The sequence below is a fragment of the Lissotriton vulgaris genome, chromosome 2_1, assembly GCF_964263255.1.
Source record: "Lissotriton vulgaris chromosome 2_1, aLisVul1.2, whole genome shotgun sequence".
NCBI classification, from domain to species: Eukaryota; Metazoa; Chordata; class Amphibia; order Caudata; family Salamandridae; genus Lissotriton; species Lissotriton vulgaris.
Genome location: NC_141687.1, coordinates 1,402,367,395 through 1,402,389,882, shown reverse-complemented (window position 1 = coordinate 1,402,389,882; position 22,488 = coordinate 1,402,367,395). Strand labels below are relative to the sequence as shown.

At 41.3% G+C, this 22,488-nt stretch overlaps 1 long non-coding RNA gene across 1 annotated transcript in view; it reads left to right on the top strand.

Annotated features, from left to right (window-relative positions):
• LOC147732658 (uncharacterized) overlaps positions 1–22,488 on the top strand; it is a 322,497-nt gene that overhangs the window by 270,489 nt on the left and 29,520 nt on the right. The window contains exon 4 of the long non-coding RNA XR_015308482.1: positions 862–1,029. This is a non-coding gene — a long non-coding RNA (uncharacterized LOC147732658). The remainder of the gene's footprint in view (positions 1–861; positions 1,030–22,488) is intronic.

The following is a 22,488-nucleotide window of genomic DNA, read 5'->3' as shown; positions in this document are numbered from 1 at the left end:
CGCCCTGATTAGTGATCTTTTGCACTTGCTAAGTGCTTTCATTGTTGCAAAATTAGTTACAACACCTGCCCTGCCCCAACTGACAATAATGAATTAGGGGCTGATTAATGGATTTTAACTTCCAGCCTGGCTCCTGCTTGTCTCCCTTAGCTGTAATTCAGGACCTTTGTGGCATATGTGTAACTATTCTGAGGTTCAGAGCAGGGTCACATAATAGTTTCAACTGGCAACTGAACTCTGGAGGGGCCCCTCAGGAAGCACTACAGGAAATGGCTACTAATGATGTGCCTGAACTTTTGAACCTGGTAAGTAGTTACTTTCAGTTTTGCCAAGATCGTATTTCTGCAATTTTGCACTTATTCGCGGGTCGCGAACTCACGCGAACAGTGCGAGCAGTGCGAGCAAAATCCGCTGCTCGCGGATTTGCGGATTTTGCGGGAAATTCGCAAATCTCGCGGATTGCGGATTTCCCGAAAATCCGCAAAATCCGCGAGCGGAACGGATTTTCCGCCCACGCCTAATTGTTATCTGTGATCAATTATACCTCCCCATTGTTATGTAACATGGCTGAAATTGCAAATAGCATGTAGATTCTGTTTTACCACACTCACATTATGCACAGGAAAATTCTTCTAGTGCAGGAATAATTCACTGTGGTGTGTTAATATCACAGCTCTAAATACTGGGATCAGTCTTTAAAAGTTGTTTCACCTGATCCCAGTAATTCCGACATATGTCTAGCCAGGTCCTTACTTTAAGAAAACAAACGAGAGGGATTCTGTGAGAAAATCAGGGGATGTTTTGTTGTGAAATCGTCGTTTGCAAATAATGTGATTCGTTTTTTTTTGTTTTTTTGTTAAGTTTGTCCTCAGGTCCCTGGAATTTCACTGACAGAGTTACGAGCCCCATTAAGAATAAGTAGGTCAATGGGAACATCGTGGACCTGCCGTGTTACACCCCGTAATTTTGGTAGCTGGAGGTAGCCAACATCTCCAGGTGAAACATCTGTGGGAAAGAAGCAATTACTAGGTAAATCAGACCTGCTATAACCTATTTCTCTAATAAATCTTCATTTCTAAGGGAATGTTCAAGGTTCAACCCGGAATTTAATTAACACTACATTGCCTGAGTTAACAGCTTCCACAATGTCATCCCCTTTAAGGCGAGTGTTAGGCCTGGCATCCTTGGGTTGGTTCGCTCCCATCTTGCTTACCTTTAACCTTCCTGTTTTTGCTGATTCGTCCTTGCTGACGTTAGGACTCTGCACACATTACCACTGCTAACCAGTGCTAAAATGCTTTTACTCGTTCCTTAAAACATGGTAGAATTGGTTTCCATCAAATTGGCCCATTTAATTTACTTGTAAATCCCTATTAAGGTTTTACTACATGTACACAGGGCAGGTAAATTAATAGCACTACTTAATGGTAAAGTTGGATTTTTTATCAGGATTCGGAAAATTTCACTTTTAGAAAGTTGGCATTTGTTTTGTCTTAACCATTTGGTGCCTCCAGCCTGTTCCTAGGTCACGTGACTAGGTGTAACTGGCAGTTGGTCTTTGTGTAATGTTCTCCGACAGTGAGACAAAAAGGGAAAGATAGGTTTTGGCAGGATAGGCCGCTCTGTGTTAACGAGGGGGAGGAGCTGTACCTGCTCCTCTTGCACATCACAAAGGCTCTGCCTGAGCACTCTCACAAAGGGTTTGTCACAGGCTGGGGCCAGGATATGAAGGAAGGGGATGCCTGACAACTCAGGGAAGTGGAAACCTCTATAAACTCCTTCCACTTCAAAGTGGGCAACAGGTATAACTATTGGATCCTTAGACCCAACTCTTCAGCACACTTCTGGACCTTTGGACTCTACCAGGAAGAAGGGCCTCTGCTCTGCTGACCTGCTGACCTCATTCCTGTGCTAGATGCACTGGACCTGCATCTCAACAACATTGAACCCTGTACGTGGATTCTGCCATCTAAGAGTCCTACCCTGTGAAGTGGTGCCACTCCAGCCCAGGATCCTTGGGAGTGAGCTTGAAGTTGCTCTGCCAGCTATCTGTGTACCGAGCAGAACCATCGCATCTCCTCTGCTGCTCTGGCACAGCCTCGATCAGAACCAATGCATCGCCTCTGCTGAGTGAACTGCTGCAGCTCGATGCATCCTTGATGCAGGTCCTCACGTTGCAAGTTTCCAGTCGATTGCAATCTCGATGATGAAGTATGAATTGTCATTGCAAGCCCCTCAGCTTCTTCAGTCCCAGCACTTTCGCAACATAACCTTGACGCAGCAGTGCGCATCGCAAGGCCCTCGTCAATGGCCTCCATGACTGAAACGTGGGACCTCGCATTACAGCCTTGCTAACTGGGTCCTTGTAGTCATTTGGCCTTGATTTGTTTATTGAAATGTGCTCTATTTCTCTAAGTTAGTTTGGGATGTCTCTTGTGCTGTGTTTTCACTTTTACTGTTTGAAATGGTGCTTAACTACTTTACACTTTGCCTCTGAGTTCAGCCTGACAGCTCTGTACCTAGCTACCAGAGGGTTGAGCACATGTTTATTTGGGATTTGCTTATGCCTCACCCTGAAAAGGATTATGTTTCCTGCTTGTGTAGAGTTTCACCACCCTCAACCAGTAACCCAATTCCTTACAGTGAGGAATAAACACTCCCACATTGGGGTAACATACCAATCTGATCTGTTGCCATAAAGCTACAACTTTATTTGGGGAATATTTTGAATGTACATTCTTCCAGGGAAAACCTAATTTGCCACTTCCTTTGCAAACTTACTGCTACGTATAGTTGTGCTACATTTGCATAGTTTCCCATTAAAAAACTGAAATTTGCCATTCGAAATCATCACACTTTCTAATTAATTGAATCCGCATTTGGGAAATACTTCCCTGAATTCCAAATTGTATCTAAATAGCAAAAGCTTTTGTGAAACAGCTCTTGTTTACATAATAAATAATGTACAGGATGGCTTTTTGAAACTGGTTAGGTTTTGATAACGCATCCAAAAAACGAGCACCGTATATTAGGCGTTATAATTTTCGATATCTCAACCAACCAAAATCATTATTTTGGAAACTAAAATAGAAAAAAAATCTAATTTGCATTCCTTTTTAGACACTATCACCCGAATCATGAGCATATACACTTTCACTACTTTTGCACTCGAAATGGCTAATATACAGATGAATGCAACATAAGCTAGCATAGTTTAGCTTGATTAGAGGATGCAGCAAGGCTCTGTGTGTCACTTAAAGGTCAGAGGTGCAAACCCTGGCAGCCTAAAACAATAATTCTTTCAAGGGCAATAAAAACAATTTGTTAATAACACATTATTATGACAGTTGTTTTGTTAGCCTTTCTTATTACATGGATTGTCAACTTTATTTTGTCATGTCCGTGTATTGAAGTAGAATGGCTATATCTGTATTTAGTTAGATCTGTATTTAGAAGCGTAATGTGTTTAACAATAAAAACCTTTAAATTTGGGGCATTACATCCATTCAAAAATGGATTGTGCATTATCCAAACTGGTGACCAGCAAAGTTGCCCCGCTTATCTGAGTCCTTGAGGACATGAAGTTTCAGCATATTTTTCTAAAAAACAATCTTGTCTCTGAATTTATTTTTATAGCTTGGTAGAAGATATTTCACTTAGCTTACTTTTCAGTTGTTTTAATAGGGCAAGCTACGCCTCCTTGTCAAGAAAAAGATAACATTTCTTATTTTATAGATATTGATAGATGAGCACAGCTTGCGGCGCCGTAACAATGACAATGACAATGACAATGATTCTTTATTTGTGTGATTAATAAAAACCAATACAAAAAAAAGATCAATATAAAAGGGATAGTTAAAGTTGAATAATATAACGATATATATACACGTCTTATTCCTAAAACCACCATTTGGTGTTTTGTTTTATGAGATGCAATAAATATTAGTCCTTTGGATGTGTCGGGTAAACTTTCAGTGGGAGCCAGACTGCATAGGACCTTCATCCGGATGGTTTCCATGCAGTGCTGAGGTTGACCTGTCCATTAAGGCTTGATGGGCGTGGTAGATGAACTTAGCAAAATTGGCCATATGCTTCACTGTATCCAGCAAATATAACTGAAGGACGGCTACCTTTGCCGTCCGCGTGCCCAGTTGGAGGAGAATGGGCCTTAGGTGGATTTGGCAGACTGGCAACAGGGCAGGACAGCATAATAAGATGTGGGCCAGTGATTCACGCTTGTAAAAGCAGAGACGACACTCCATAATCGCTGGTCTTACTTTCACTGAAGGATACAGATATTTTAGAGGGAGCGCGTGTAGACTGGCTGCAAGAAATCTTTGTAGGGCTTGCCTCCCCACCGGCTGTGTGAGATGTGGTTTGAGGCCATATGATGTATGAGGGGAACACTTTGGGTCTCATGGAAGCCTCTAGCTGTCAGAGCTTCGATGTCCAATATACAAGAGCATGATCTTACTTGCTTTTTAATTGATGTTTTGATAGTGGTATACTTAAATATATTAGGATCCCAGTTCTCTATAGCTAGATTCAAGAGCTCTTTGGCTGAGGCAAGGCTAGTTGACCACGGGTTGCACGGATTTTGGAATATTTTGTTTATAACAGGCTTCATTGAATTCTCTGGAGCCACAGTGGTTAAATAAAAGTATTTTGCCAGACTTGCCAGTTCTTCCAAAGATTGGATAACATTTCTTATTTTATAGATATTGATAGATGAGCACAGCTTGCGGCACAGTAGTATGCCACATAATTATAATAAAAATTTAACATATACCATGTGAAGAATATTGTATGTACGGGATTTTATTTTTTGTAATCAAATATTCTTCACATTGGAATACCTTTCTTAGGGATCAGGAAATACTCCATATTTACAATGAATATTAAGCTAGAATGAATCAAACTAGTAACATATTTACAAAATAATGTTTATAGCGCAAGATTTTTCATCCATAATCAAAGTATAATCATTGACGAGCCCAGAGAGATGGACTCAACAAAGATATGCCTTATGTGATGTGCAATGGCGGCACAATGAACGTGCTTAAACGTAATATTCCCCCAAAAAGTTTTCATCAATATATTTAAAAAAAATGATGGTGGTGCCGCGTGAATCGATCATACATAACGTTCTCATGTTTATCATACTGACATAAATGTACGTGCTTTTTTTCCAATTTACATTTAACAAGCACAACAGCATTTATTACGGTATGTGATAATTGTGCAGGGATAATGTCGCCAGAAAATATAATCATCCTAAAAATATCAAGGGTGAAAAAAGAAATATAAATACCTTGCATTACAGGGGTGGGGATTTAAAGTCTGTAATTATGTTGTGGCTTGCTGAAGTCAGATGAAGGTTGATGGGAGAATGGTAGATTTTCAACCCCAGCTGCAGTTTAAGGGTGCTGCTTACGTAATGGAAATGAATCTACATACTTAGTCATAATTTTATTGTTCCACTTCCTTGTTGCAGCTGTCGCACAATGGGGCAGCTTTGCGTTGTGCACCAGTAGGTGTCGTCTTATATTTTGAATCATTTTCGGATTTGTTTTTCATGTTCTGCAATTGACGAAGGTGCCCAAGTGTACTCTTGCTGCGTGTTTCCAGTGGGATTCCGGTAATATTTTTGAGAATTCCATTTGGGAACCAGGAAAAATAATAATTTACGCTAGCTAAATGTACAGTGCAGATTTACAAGTTTAAATACAATTGCAGATGCGCTTGAAAATATCGTATTTTTCTTTATGTCCAAGTGGAGAATATTTATGTGCAAAGGGCAAGCCCTTCTCCTACACATTCACTCATGTTAAGGGGTTCCCTTCTCGATCTCGATTCGGGATGGAACAACTCCAACCCTTAGCTCACAAGAGTGATTCAGAGGTTTAAAAGTTTGTGAATATGCTCAGTTCGGAGTGTTTTCTACCTTACTATGGTATTCCCGACGGCACTTTGGGAGAAGATGAACTCATATGAAACAGTATGGGAGTGCAAATTCATTTTCTAAGAATATCAAATTTAAATTCATAAATCAAGTTATTACAGCACGTAAACTGGATTGAAGAGCACAAAACATTTGCCAACGCAGACCTTTCTTGCGATACTTAAGTATTAATTATTTTCTCTTGCTTTATGTAGATAAACTATGTTTTTTCTTGTCCTCTGTTTCCTTGTCGTGCAAATGTCCTCGAAGCTACGATTGGTTGGGTCAGCCAACCGGTTTAAACAGGTAAAACATTGTGGCTCGTCTCGTCTGAACTTGTCCCGCGCTTCACATTTTGCCTTCTGACTTTGTGTTTTTTTCTCTCACTTTTTAACATTTCAAACGAAGGCTGTCAGGAAGGTTGAGAATAAATGTACATATATGCATTCCTAACCCCCTGCTGTGAAGTAGTCAGCCTAACAATGGCCTGTAAATCAAGTTTACAATATGTCACAAGTGAGTATATAGTTAATCTTGGAATGTGTCGTGCAGAGCTAGGAATGCTTGTGGTTGTGTCCTTCTTGGAATTTTGTACATGTTTGAGTGCCTGAGGACAGATCCATGTAGAGCAGAGCTGTGCCACTAAAGGGCTTTGAGTTAGGGTTCTTGTTGTTAAGAACCAGACCCTGCCAAGAGGAGGCGGATTCCTTTATCCAAGGGAGGGGAGAGAAGGTGCGTGAGAAAGCAGAGCAAGGGTTAGGATGTCTAATTTAGACCACGTGGATGCTGTGCATTCATTCTATTCTATTAAACTTTATTGAATTTTCGCTGGCAAATCGCAAATTTCGTGGCTTTGTCACACATCAATCCATTGCCTGGTTAAAATAAAACAAGCATTGGTATAGCCAATAGGTCTTGCCTTTGGGGCTTAGAAGTGTTTAGCCAGGGCTATTGGCTCTGGCAATGTTTTTAAGCTATGTTACTCAAGCGGACAGATATGCATAAGTAGAAAAGAGAGCCTTTGGTGTACACAATGATTGAAGTTCTGACGTCCGTGATTATTCAAGGAGCTAGGAGAATGGAGAGTAGTGTGGAAAAAAAAATACTCCATAGGTGGTAATTTTATGAGAACACATACATGTTAGAAAGCACAACATTTCACGGTAAACACAGAACAAGCAAAGCCATGGGCCAGCCAGTGGCGTGGGCGGAAAGAAAAAGCAGTGAAGTTAAAGAAAACTTCCGGCCCATGGTGAAAGGATCCATGTTGCAGTGGCGGTCGGTAGGGCAGGCACAAAACAGCTATAAGGTGGGACAAATGTAGACCATTCACCAACAAAAACTATGGAATCAGGAGCAACAGACCAAGCAACCAATGAAAAGCTGTGGGCGTGTGTGCTCAAAATCCACAGAAGTAATACAGCATGCCTCGTGGAGCAGCGCATGCGCGCTGCCTCTTGTGTTGACCTAGTAAAATGACCTGCTTCTTCTCTCTACTCCTGCACTAGTGCACAAACAGGATGTCTTGCGCAATGAAATGTTTTGCACCATGGTGCAGAGGTGCAGTATTTGCTGTCTAACATAGGAAATGACACAAGTCAAAAAAGTAAATTCCCCTTGGGCAAGTGAACATTAATACAAAGGTACTTACAAACAATAAACTCACTAGTACAAAAGCATAACAAAGAAGCTTCTTTGTTATGCTTTCTTTGTTATGCTTATGTACTAGTGAGTTTATTGTTTGTAAGTACCTTTGTATTAATGTTCACTTGCCCAAAGGGAATTTACTTTTTTGACTTGTGTCTATTGTGGTACCCTATCCCTTTGGTTTAGGGGTCCCTCTCTCTTTTATTAGAGATAACATAGGAAATGTACTGAAAGCATACCCTTTCAGTTCAGAATTCTATGCCTAGCCAAGTGGTGGTCTGTAATAATGTCCGCATCAGAGTACAGTAAGCACCACCTGTCGCAGCAAAAGTTTGCATCCTTATTACTGTTACCCAGTACAGGGTAGTTTGTTTTGTAAATTAGACCATCATGTTTTTAAATGCTTATTTTTATGGTATTAGTTAGGGATTTCTTTTACAGTGGGAACGTATGCCCAAGGGTGTTAAAGAGCTTTACGCACAATGTATGGTGAGAGCTCAAGCATTTTAACACCAGGAAAATATAAGTTGTGTGACTAAAAATCCGTTACATAATGGTAGAAAGGGTTCATATTTGACATTTTCACAGTCAGAAGTATCATATATGACATATACAATATGATATAGAGTGTAGGCTCTGCATATAGTCAAAGGGAAGTTGTGTCTCGTCAAGGTGTATGTAGCTGATATAAATGGTAATAGTAAATGTTAACTTCTGAAAAAAGCAGAAAAATGGAACATAATTCCATAGACGTTTGTTTAAAAGTCAACATAAACTATGGCAAGATGGGGGCAGGAAGAAAGATAACACAGACAACAGGAGGGGGGCAGGAGGAAAGAAAACAGGGACAACGGGAGGGTGTAGGAGTAAGGACAACACAGACAATGGGGGTGGGAGTAAAGACAACATAGACAACGGGAGGGGGTGGGAAGAAAGTGAGCACAGACAACTGGAGGGGGCCGGAGTAAAGACAAGATAGAGAAAGGGAGGGGACGGAAGTAAAGATAACACGGACAATGGGAGGGGGCGGGAGTAAAGACAAAATGGGCAACAGGAGGGGGCGAGAAGTGAGTGAAAACGGACAATGGAAGGTGGCTGGAGTAAACGACAACACGGACAACGGGAGGGGCGGGAGTAAAGACAACACAGACAATGGGAGAGGTGTGAAGAGAGTGAACATGGACAGCAGGAGAAAGGCTGGAGTAAAGACAACACATGAGTGAAAAAAGAGAGGTACCCCTTAAGCTAGTCAAGGGAAATGAGGTTATTACAACCCACAATTTCAAAGATTCTGTTGAGTCAAATTAAGAACAGGTTCACATGAACATACCTCCAAATGCAAGCAGTACAATCATATATAACACCAAAATTTACAGTTTAAAAATCATTTATTATGAGTAAATTGTGAATAAAAACAATATAGTTGGGCTAACTAATCTAGTGCCCTAATGCATAAAACAAAACAAGACAATCAATTATGACCTGCACAATTGAAGTTAAGGACAGATAAAGTAAAACATTCAAATTGTTAAATACAGGTTGTACATTCGGTCTCCAATATGTTTCCATCGATATTTTGCTACTACAGCATCTGTACGTCAACATTGATGTCAGAGTCTTGAATTATACCAGGAATGGCGTTGACGCGTTTCGGTGGTTCTAATGGTAATAACCACCTTTATCAAGACTTGCTGTTTATCTGTCACCATAAGAGGGTCAGTGAGATCTCCCCTTATTTCCCAGGCAGCTAAGGTTCTAGATATCAAGATCTGCACCTATTATGATCCATTGGTCTTGTGAAAGTCGTGAAACTCTGTGTGGCTGGTTCTCTTTCCTTTTTAAGTCTGCGAACCGGTATTTATTGCGCTCTTACAAGTTAAAACCAGTAATCCTTCCAGTGGATTTTACAAAATGTGACTATTATAATTCGAGTACCAGATGACCTGCAGCAGTATCTTAAAAGGATCAGCTTCTCCCGTATATCGAATATAATTGTGGGTTGATGCATTCATCACGGAACCCCAGTACACGCTGGTGCTACCAGAGTCCTAGTAGGTAGCTGCAATTACCCAGTCAGCGAGTGAGCGAGACGGCATCAACTCACAATTTTAACAATTTTCATGTTTTACTTTTTCTGTCCTTAACTTCAATTGTGCAGGTCATAATTGATTGTCTTGTTTTGTTTTATGCATTTTAGATTAGGGCACTAGATTAGTTAGTCCAACTATATTGTTTTTATTCACAATGTACTCATAATAAATGATTTTTAAACTGTCAATTTTGGTGTTATATATGATTGTACTGCTTGCATTTGGAGGTATGTTTATGTGAACCTGTTCTTAATTTGACTCAAGTAAATCTTTGAAATTGTGGGTTGTAAAGACAACACGGACAATGGGACAGGACAGGTGTTAAGGCAACAGGGATGATGGAAGGGGGCAGTTAGAAAGTGAACACGGATCACAGCAGGGGGCAGGAGTAAAGACAACATGGGCAAAGAGAGGGGCCAGGAAGAAATAGCCCATATCGAAAGGATCAAAATAGCTGGGGCAGTGCACAGAGTGGGAACAAAAAAGCCACAAGGCAGGACAAATGCATTCTATTCATGAACGAAAACTATGGAATTTATAAAGGTGGACCAAGCAACCAAAAAAAAGCTGTGGGCATGTGATAGGTGTGTTCAAACTCCACAGACGTATTACAGCAGGCCTCGCAGAGCAGCACATGAGTGCTGCCTTTAAGCTCGACTTCAAACAGCCACAAGATGGGAAGTATAGTATGCATCATCATTAAGAAAAATGTCTTGGGATCATAAGTCACCAGTTCGAGGTGATTTACTTCTTTCCTAGATCTGAATCAGGTTCTACTTATCAAGCATACAACTGTTAAGCTCCATCCTGGCACAGAAACACATTTCCTGGGTTTCTGGGAGGAGGCTCATAGATTTAATAATGAGGGACAGGGCAGAACAGGCCTTTTATTCCATTGTGCATTTCCCCTTTAATATTCCAGGGCCAATGCCGCATCCCCAGCTCCCCCAGATTAACTGCAAGAGGCACAGTTGACATACAGAGACTGAGAGGTACAGAGAGAGATAGATAGAGACCAGGGAGAGGAGAGCGAGAGAATTGATAGATGGAAAGAGAGAGCTAGCATGAGAAGAGGAAGGAAGCAGGACTGGTTTGAGCATTTTTGGTAGAGCTGCTTTTGGTTCCCCAGCCCGAGCCTGAGGGCCTGCGAACCTGCTGGTCCCCCTTGATCATTCTGGGGCCTTTAACTGGATGCAACACAATATTCTAATTGATGCTTGTCAGTGGTATGGGTCTCATGTAATACAACAAATTAGTCCTGCTCATTCCCAGGAGAGTAACTTCGGGAGGGGCGGTGTTTGAGGTGTTACACCCCCCATCATAAATGTCATTTTACTAAATGGTTGGGTACAGGTGCTTTCAGTCGGGTATAGTGAGTTGTCTGTCGGATTTCAACAGGAATTTTCACCTAGACACAGACAAAACGCATGTACACTTTTCCCTCTCCGCTTTGAAAGTCTTCAACATTGTTGCTTATTTAAAAAAATAATTTTTCTATCACTTAGTACCCATACCAATCCACATTTGTCTCCCTTTTAATTGCCCTTTAGTCTTTTTCATGCACTCTGCTTATCCTATAATGTATTTTAACATTATATGCCTGCGTCATTGTTGGAAAATCTGAAGCTGCCCCCGCCTAACCCACCCCCTATCTTACTGACCAAGATATGCCCCTGCTCATTTCTAGACAGTTTCATCTGGTGAAACTGGGTCCTACATGAAGTTATCTCTGATAACCGTCATCCACTAATGCCAAAACAACATTATTAAACCAAGAGTAGACCCCCAGAAATAGACTAACAATTTGTTTTTCTTATCATGAATTGTTTTGGGGCGCTGGCAGAAGTATGAATCTCGGTTCCTATTAAGAAAAGGCCCCCGATATCTCTTCCCAAGGTGGGGAGACATTTCAGCCAGCCCGTTGCATGGACTGCTGATCAGATTTGCCTGAATAGTCTGATACATTAGCCTCTCAGTAGTTTTTTTCCTAACTTGCTGACAGGTAGGATATACTTTAAGCAACGGCCTTACTAGCAAATGTAACGCAAGACTTCCACTTCAGAACATAAATAGCATCACTGAGCAGCAGTTTGTATATTGCCACTATCTTTCACCATTGGCAACAGTTGTTTCCGGAAAGTGGGAGAACACTAGACAGACACTATGGGACCCATTAGGATCTCGGGCGGATCGCCACCGCCCGCATGGCGGTGGTGAACCGCCCAAAATCCGTCCCCGCCCGCCACCCATTTCCCCCCAGCATATTACTATGGCGGGGGGGACCGCGGCGGACGGATAGACCGTCCGCCGCTTTTCCGCCCGGTCAACAAGCCGACCAGGCGGAAAAGAGTTTAATATGATGGCGGTGTCTGTTAGACACAGCCAGCCATATTATCATGGGGCGGAAACCTACCTTTCCGTGGCGGCATTGCCGCTACGGAAAAGCATGAAGGAATTGCTTGTGGGGGCCCCCAGGGACTCTGGGGGGTGGGGGGTGCACATGGTTGGTACCTGTGGTGCACCCCTGCTGTTCCATGCACAACATGGCAAGCACCGCGCGGTGCCTGTCATGTTGTGCATGGAAGTGCACGACATGCCTTCCTGGCATTGTGGTGACTGCACCGCCCGCGCCAATGTCAGGTATGCAAGATGAGCCCGCCACTGTGGCGGGCTCATCCTAATGGCCCCCACGGGACCCCCCCTATTTCCTGATAGGATGGCAGGCAGACATCCTAATGACCCCCTAAATGTGAAATATCAAAAGGAGGATAGTCAATAAGATAAATAACCTGTTGCGAAATATTACCCATGAAGAAGAGAAAAAAAAATCTTGAATTCAGGTTAATAACAGTGAAAGAATGAATAGATTTCCAGGGAGTTTTTTTCAGACAAGAAGTTAGGTTATATAAATAAGACAACCACTGATTACCTGTGACCGCTAACTTGAAATAAATTCTATTCGCAAGGGTCATTCTTGTTGCTAATTCTTTTGCCTACTTGCCTCTTAATCTATATTGATCTGGAAGGCGTCAGTATGACATCAATGTTGAGTAAGTAAAAACAGGCTACTCATATGTGCTTAGGACAAATTAGCTAATTATTTGTCAAGTGACATCCTCAGAAGACATTTAGGCCCAGATCTCTGTACAGGGGTGAATGTATGACATTGTTCTGCATTCTGTCCATCAACTGTTGTTTTTGCATTTGTCACCCCAAGTGGGATGGGTATGCTCAGACGTGAGTCCCATGCTCTCCACACCACTGGAGTCAAGCTATCCTGGCTGAAGACAGCTGATAGCCAGAAACCGGTTCTAGGATGCTTGATTCCGGTCTAGGAAAGGCATGGCTTGGCAGTTCAGGCTGGACTGTTCCCATGAGGCACAGGGTCAAGGCTGATTTGCATATGGCCATGTCTGAACTGGGGTGGTGTGGAGTGCAAAAAAAAGATGGATTTAGGCCCAGATCTCTGTACTGGGGTGAATGTATGACATTGTTCTGAATTCTGTCCATCAACTGTTGTTTTTGCAACCATCAGAAGACAGACCTCCTACATGACTTGTTCTGTATTTCAGTGTTTCTGAATTTAAATACTCCAAGATCTGGAAGGAACATGATCTTTGGTAATATCATTGGGGAGACGATAGATGTGTACTGGGAATGCACACTGAATAGAGATCTGAAAAGTCAAGGGAAGGGAGAGATAAAGAGAAGGGTTCTTATATGAGGAGAAAATTGTACTAAAGAATGACATGAAAAGAGGACCAGAGGATGGAAAAGATGAACAATGATAAAATGGCAATAAAAGGAAGTGTGCAGAGGACAAATATGGGAGGCAAAAAAAGAGGAGATAATACGGAAAGGAATAGGGGAAATTAAAGAATAAGGTTCAATAAGGAAGAGGATGATAAGCAGAAAGAGGCATTGTCGAAAAACTGACAAAACGTAGAGAAGGTGCTAGGTTAGAAAAGTATAAACTGAAGAAGCTTGGAGGGGAGACTGGGGAGAAGTTGGAAAGGCAACGAGGAAGAACAATTGAAGAAGCAACGTTGTATTGTTTTCAGAACAGAGGAGGCAAACCTATTAAAGGCTAGTACTAACAATCTATAAATAATATTGCAAATTACTTGAGTTTGTAAACATGTAGGGCCTGATAAAAAATTTGGCGGATGGAGTAGTGTCCGTTGGGATAGCGAAGGACATTTTCAGCACAGTCCTAGAGGTACTCTGCCTAACAAATTTAGAGAGACCTCCAGTCTTTGCAGTCATCGGTCTATATTAAAACTAACAACATTCAAAGTGGTTCATTTCAATAATAATAAAAGTTTGGTGTACGGCTGCCATTGGTTTTGAAGGCTGTACACTAAGCTCTTTTTTAAAATTGTGTGTGAGGGTCATTCTTGTTTTTTTCCTGTCTCTCACCACCAGGTACCAGGCAATGACAGATGAGGAAAAAAGGCATCACACTGTCAATCTCAAATAAGGCAGACAGTGTAATTTCCTTACTAGGATGAGAGCAATGGGGGCTCTGTTGACGTAATTCTTAAGGTCCACCAATCTCCAAATGAAGCAGGAGGACCAAGAGATTAGCGGTCAGGGTACTTCACTGTATTTGCATCAGAGTACCTTGTCTTCCAAACTCTTAATCTGACCCTTAGTTCTTTTGAACGATTCCTTTAAGAAAATAATAATAATGCTAGACATAAAAATAACTTCAGCATTGATTAAGTGAATGTATTGTATGGTCCAAGGTTTTAAAGTAGCACACCAAAAAGACAACCCTGGAAACCCAATGAATCCACCTTAAAGTTTTTTCAGAAGCATTTTCATCCAGCTAGACAATTCTTATATAAAAATTATATTTAGCATGTAAATTGTCCAACAAATGTCATCTTAGATAAAGGGCCTGATTTTGATCTTTGGGGATGGGATACTCTGTCACAATGGTGACGGATTTCCTGTCTACTTAAATATCAATCCCATAGGATATAATGGGATGTATATTTCGGTGGATGGGATATCTGTCACCATTGTGATGGATTAACCTGTCCACCAAGATCTAAAAAAGGCCAAAAGACTCTTTAAATTTTTATTTTTTTAAAAGTTTAATTCTTTAATATGCACCGGAGTACACATTAGAGCATTAGTTTCTTGTCATTGCATTGTGTGGGATTTAATAGAAGTGATGGTTACTAAAAATAAACTTAAAAATAATAATGTCCCTTCCCCACTGTCCTTTTGCGAGGACATTAGTTAAGGGGGTGGCAATGCTCTTCTCATGTGTATCTTATAGGTAGCATTGGTTGGCACTTTAGATGGGCAACATTAAAGTCCATTCATTCAAGTAGGTTTTTGCCAGTGCACATCCAGAACTTATGTATTTCAAGGTGCTCTTATATGTGACTATATAGGAGAAGGAGGTACAGTAAAAGTAAAAAGTAATTGCCTGGAATCGAACAATTTGGTAAAGCTGAGAAACAGGGGTTGATTTTAACCAGTTTGGAGCGGAGGGCAGCCATGTGACCTCCCCCACACCAGGCTTCATGTGTTGAGGACGACTCCAGGTCATACTTATCTTACGCTAGGGAGTTGGGGGAGAGTTTACCCGCCACCTAAGGCTGTATTTTTTCCTTTGAAATAATGATCAGTGTGCATGGCGTGCTGATGTCATTATAGAGGAAATACAAGTGAAATAAGCAGATCAGCTCATTTCACTTTCACTACATGGGTGCACGGGGGATATCTTAACCCCTTGAGCACCGATTCAAATGGGAGAGGTATCATTGGAAAAGTGAGAATATCCCCTTTCCAATGGTACCATTCTCTAGGGGATCCCTGCTTGGGGATTCTCACAGGAGGGTGATCCTCAAGCAGGGATCTATCAACTGGATTACCAGGAATTTTCTTTTGTGTTCAATGGGCTAGTGCTCTCTCCCAGACCCAAAATATCTTTCTGCCCCATTTGGGACATTTTGAACGTTGTTACCTCTAATTTGCCATTGGGGGAGGGCAGAAATCGCTCAACCCACCAGGGATTTTTCTTGACAGAATGGGTGGGTGTAGCTCCCAGACATTGGCCCATGCCCCCACCCACCCATATAACCTCCAACCGTCTTTCTATTTAGAGGGGTGGCTAATGCTCCCTCGTATCCTCAGGCCCAAATGTCTTTCTGCCCCCCCTAAGGGCATATTGGAGGGTAACTCCAATCTGACCACTAGACACCAAGGAGGTTTTTTTTGTTGCTACAAGGTGTGGGGGTGCCTGCCACCTGCCCACACATCGGGCCTAATGTCTACTTCCAATATGACACTAACAGTCTTTCTGCTCAGGCTAAACAGCCCCATCCTTTTGGCAAGAAGGGAAATTTCAATTTTGGACGTTATTTGTTCTGGTTTTTTTATACATACAGGCAGCAGAGTTGGGGTAGGTCCCAATATCAACCTACTTTAATGTTGAATGGCAGCACTTTTCAGGCTCGGGCCAGCTGTCACCTGGGAAAACCTACCAAACCCAAACATTTCTGAAAACTAGATATCTGATGGAGTCCATGGTGGTAAGCCTTGTTGGGATCTCAAAAAGTGTTCTTACCCACAATGCCCTGCAAACATCAAATTTTTTGTATTTCTGTGATGCAAACTTCCAGAATAAGTAGGAATCCACAACATTTGAACCACACCGTGTTCCTTCTCCTTGTCCCAATAAAAAAGCTACTCCACTTGTGTGACTTGGCCTAGTCCCCCGGACAGGTACAAATCAAACCAGGGTCAATGAGAGTCACTCCAAAAGATTCCCATTTCCTTGGTTTGATGCTTTTATGTTGCAAGCATTAGGCCCAGCCACACAAGTAGGGCCCACAATCCACAGCTACCCACTTTGCAAAAATGGGTCGGTTTTGAGTGGAAAAATGTGGTGTACCCATGTTGCGTTTTGGGCCACTTCCTGTTGGAGGCACTAGGCCTTCCCACAAATTGAGGAACCATTTTTGTCAGAAGACTTCTGGAAATTCTGAGTGGAAGGAAGTTTGTGGCTACCCGCAGATTCCAGAACTTTCCATCACAGAAATTTGAGGAAAATTAGTTTTTTTAGTAAAAGTTTGGGGTTTGCAAGGGATTCTGGGTACAACAACCTGTAGAGAGACATGCAAGTCACCCCATCCTGGATTCCCCTAGGTGTCTACAGCTGCAGCTCCTCCGCTATGTCATAGGATCATCACCCCCCATGCTAGCAGCTGTAAAAATTGAAAAATAAAATGATAATAAATCAGGTTTATTATCCTTTTCTTTTTCTCAGCTTGGCTAGTTTTGGGGGCAAGGCTATTGTGTGGGCTTTCACAGAGTGAGAGTGGTAGGCACTGTTTTCAATGCACATGTGGGTTTGGTCAGCTACATCAGGACAGTCAAACAGACATACGCACTAAAGCGGACGCCAACCCCAGCTATGTTGCCAGGTTGGAAACCGCAGGCGCATGCTCCCAGTCTCTCTGGGAGTACAAATCAAGGGTATTCAGGCCAATCCTTATGCTGCTCTCATGTTGCCAGCAGTATGAGAGCAGCATCAGGATTGGCCGTTGGGGATTCTGGGAACCCGTGCTGGTGAGGAGCAGAAGAGCAGTGATGCAGCAAGTAAGTTATTTTTTTATTTGGTTGATTGTCATTCGTCTCCCCTCCACCCCACCACTCATCCCTAACACCAGCCACTACTGGGCGTCTACCTTTAGGAAATGGGCAGGTTTGCTAAATTTCCCTAGGTGCTGGCTGAACTAGGGCCCAAAATCCCCCTTTGCAAAAAACTAATTGGTTTTGAGTGAAAATATATATATGATGTATCCATGTTGCATTTTGGGTTGTTTCCTCTCATGGGCACTAGGCCTAAACACACAAGTGAGGAACCATTTTCATCAGAAGACATCTAGGAGGATAGAGTAGTAGGATATTTATTATTGCCTGTTTGATTTCACTGCATTTTTGCTTTCCAAATGTAAGCTGTGCGTAAGAACAAAGACATTTTGAAAAGTACCTTCTAAGTCATGTGCTCATACGGGTACCCACATATTCTGAGATGTACACTCTATATATTTCACCATATCAATTGGTCTATGCTCGGTACACAATGAAAAACCATTGTGTGGTGCAGCTCAGTTCTTTGCTCTGGGTATATCAGGTTCTTGGAGAAGCTACAAACCATATATATCCCTACAACCAAAAGGGTCTAGGGAACGTAATGGTACTTTGCTTTTGTTGTCGGTCTTCATGACATAAAGGTACAGATGAAAACATTTTCACAAATGGCTGTTTTTCCTACTCGTTTTCAATATTTATTTATTTCAACAATTGGTTTCTTAAGGGAAACCATGAAGGATATGCACATATAAAAGTTGAATACAGAGCACCCCCAATTGTTAATTCAAGGTCAGTCGATCAAACAGATCCAGAGTCGTTAATCCAAGTAAACAGATGAAAGTCAAATAAACTACAGTCCACAGTATATTGAGATGCTATACGATTTTAAATGTTCCAAACACTTTAATGTTTCTTAGAGTATTCAATCTCTGCAAAATTCGGACTATAGACAGCCGACACATGTTTCATCGTATTCAATGACTTTTTCAAGGTCTTCAGTAAATGCAAATAGTTTGGCAGTGCATCCAATAGATACCAACGATCGATATTTTCTACCTTGGAGCCAGAGGACTCAAGAACTGTGATTGATATCCAATTCTTTTACAAATAACAATTGCTATGTCCAGTAATGTTTCGAGAATGCAAAAAAAATCAATAAGCTTTTATTAATGAAAGCCAAAGCGGTTATGTCAAGTTCATTGTAATGAACCCTGATAAGCCCATACTTCGAAGTCTCAAGGCAGCCGCAACTTCCAAATCCGCGCAAAAGCTTATAAAAGTTTATTAATTTAAGGCTGAGCCTTGAAAAAGTCATCAAATACGACGAAACACGTGACAGCTGTCTATAGTCCAGATTTTGTAGATATTGAATAGTCTAAGAAACATTAAAGTGTTTGGAACATTTAAAATCGTCGAGCATCTTAATACACTGTGGACTGTAGTGTATTTGACTTTCAACTGTTTAGTTGGAGTAACAGCTCTGGACCTGTCGGATCTTGTATTAACAATTGCTGGTGCTCTGTATTCAACTTTTATATTGTGTGCATTTGAAATAGTTTTACTTATATGTACTTAACACAACTTTGGTGACATAGTGTTATTTTATCTAATGAGCACACATTACTCGTTGCTTCATTTACACATTTCCTGAAACTGTGATGTGCTAGCATCTAGCTGAGACCACTGTCACCTTTTTTTCTTCTTAGGATATACACATATGACCCCTTTCTGAATTCATAATTTTATCTACTTTTCTGAAATATATAGCTTTCTTTACTGAATCACCCATGAGTTTCACAATGGTTTGCACCACAAACTGCAAGTTGGCTGAAAACACAAAAAATATGAAAAACAGGTTACCTCTTTGAAAAATGCCAAAACTGTGGCAAAAATAGTGTTTTTTGATTCAGCTCTGATGTTTCTGAAAGCTGGGGAAGATGGTGACTTTAGCACATGCCACCATCCATTGATGCCATTTTTTTTTAAACAGACACTTTTATCCAGAGCACTTTTCTCCTATTTTTCCAGAAAGACTCAAAATTGAGCTATACTTTGGCTTGTTTCTCGGTCTCCTTCAGTAGAATCCACAAACCCTGGGCATTTAATCCACAGGATGTCAGAAAAAAGGATGCAATTTGACGTGGATAGCTTATGCGGACGAATATCCAAAAAAACATGGAGACGGGAGAGGGCTGACAGAGAAACGGTTAATAAATAATATGGTACCAAAATGACAAAAATCCAATCAGTAATTTTAAGTTGAAACTAGTCCTCAAAAGCTTTATGTGCTAGTCGCTAGTATCTGGTTGGTGTTAAACCAGGTCAATGTCAAAAGTTAAGGATGACAGTAAACTACCTCCTGTCATGTACGGAGCCTGGTTCGTGCCGGAGGAAAATTTACCTTTTGATATAGAAAGGTTTCTAGAGAAAGTGGTCGTGAGTGAGCTGTTGTCTTGGCAAGCTGCAAGCTGGATCCGAAGCAGGGCATTAAGATGAGGGAATGCTGGAGATCAGGGTCCCATTGTGGTCATTGATGAAGGTGGGGAAAGCCTGCACCCAGGATTGGCTGGACATTGGTCAGATGCGGCTCAGCATCAGTCTCGGTGAAGCCATCTCCGAACTTTGAAACCTTTCTGGAAGTCAGATCGCCTTCAACATCGCAAACTGGCTGTTAGAAACGGGATTTCTGGTTGGCTAAGGCTTGCGCTAAAACCAGGCAGAAACCACCACTCTAGTCAGGGCAAGGAAGTTACACGCTGAAGATAAACCCTGCTTACCCCCTTGGTAGCCTGGCACTAGCAGTCAGGCTTATCTCAGAGGCAATGTGTTAAGCGTTTGCGCAACACACACATAGAGAGCAATACACTAGGCACACCACAATAGAAACTCCACACAAGGTTATTTAAAAAATAGCCGTTGTATTATCATAAACACATTAGAAACGTAATCACACATTTACACTGTGCCAACTGGCATGGGCAATATTCACAGGGGAATTATATACAGGACCAGGCCAATCGGGCCACGGTGAGAACCATCAGAACAGGTAAGTAAGTATAAACCACAGCCAGTAACTACTGGTATCATAATGACTTAAGCATTATCACATTAAACATAAACCCAAACTAGGCTCAAACCTCATCAGCATAAATACGATACACAATGGGCCTCACCAGCATAACCACATTAGGCACTAACCTCATAAGCATAAACACATTACACAAATAGGTACTACCTCAAAACATCACAACATGACATTAGGCATCACAAGCAAAAACACATTATGCAATAAAACGCAGTACACCACAGTACACTGACCAGGTGCATACATCACATTTGGCAATAACCTTCACAAGCATAAAGACATTATGCAATAATCATAGTAGGCACTACCATGATAAACACAGTGTGCAATAACTCACGGTGCACAACATGAGCCCCAAGCCAACTGGCCTGTCGCTGGGGCTCAAATGCCCTCTGTCCCAAAATGTCAGGGTGCACTGCCAATGCAGCTGAATCTCCACAAGTGTGCAACTGCGCTGGGGCAGAGGAGTGTCTCTCACTCCTGTCTCACACAATGCCCCCAAAGAACTTGGCCGAAACATAGAGTTAAAGACAAAAAGGAAGGTGCACTAAACAAATCAAGAGGATGTCGAGCCTTGGGAAATTCTTCTTTATTTTTCAAATTCTTTTGATAACAACAGCAGCACACAGCCAACGCGTTTCGTTCCCCTGTGCCTGGGAACTTCGTCAGGGCTGTAAACAATTATAAAGGACTCACATAAATACACATGCAAGAACATTGACCATACAAAAGTACAAAAGCAAAAAAGAATACAGTAAAAACAAACATCAATAGTCTAAAGGCAATGTAAATCATACTACAGTAATGTAAAACCCAAGATGACCCAATATACACATATAGGAATTCACAATACAGATAATAAACACATATAACTATGGCCCCATGAGCGTATTCCCTATCAATACAAGAGACACAACATTTTTTGGCCATGGGGATTCAAAAAAGAACCTATGTCTGAGGCCAATCACACATTTAATTACAATAAAAACACCAGAGAATTTTTTTTTTTAATTCCCACATTTTATATACTACTCAAGACATGTTAAAATTAAGGTGGGAAAATTATAGATAAAAAAGTGGGAAAGTGGTAAGAGAAACAAACTAGAAGAAGCGGAAGGGAAAAAGAAAAGGAAAAATTAAGAAAAAATAAACCAAGAGGTCACAGTGAAAAGAGTTTCAGATTACCAAAAACAGCCTCACCTAGAAAATTAGTAATAATCAGGGCTCTCCAAATTCACCCGAGCGCAGTGTATATCCGTAATAGAGTACCGGAAGCGACCGTCCCCCAGAGGAACCATCACAAACCTGAATTTCATGAGGGAGGAAATAGAGGATGCTGTTAAGAAACAGTCCTTGTTATAGGACAGTTTACTCAAAAAGGGGGTCCAAAAACAGCAAACTAATTAGACAAAAGCTAATAAGAAAAAGTTGTGAGCCAACGTTAGCATAGACAAATAGGAAATAAGTTAATGGGACCCATGGATGACCCCTTAATATGGCTCTAAATAATATAAAAAATATATAAAAGCAGGTCTCACCTAAGATAGGTTGTTCTCTAATACTTGAATGTGGATATAAATTGATTAGCAAGAGGTTCAGAAGGAACCACAGGAGTACAATGTCTTTCTCAAAGGTTCCCCTGCAGAAGGTAAGAAAAAACAGAGAAACCGCAGCAATAACTATCCATACCTAGTTACAAGGAGATATTAATAACCGACATGTGTAAAGAAAAGGGCCATACATTAGTATACTCTCCCTGAAAAAGGTAGGCTGAGGCTGACTCGATAGATCATTTTAAAAGTAAGATCTTAAAGGTATACAGCGTAGTCAGATTATTTAATATAAAACCCCCAACACCTATTCTAGGGCATCATTAAGAGGTATCTAGTAAACTGGTAACTGCAGATAACACAATTAATTCACCATTGAAACAGAATTTAGATAAAAAGGAGGACGTTATGTTCATATAAATTAATCTCATCGGGTATAGTGGACCTACCTCAGAGTAGCAGTAGCATAGGATAGTTGTGGCCTAAACGTAGCAGCATGCTACTACGTGCTGCGCAGCTGTGAATCCAGTGAAGGCCCTGGCACCACTGTGTCTCCGG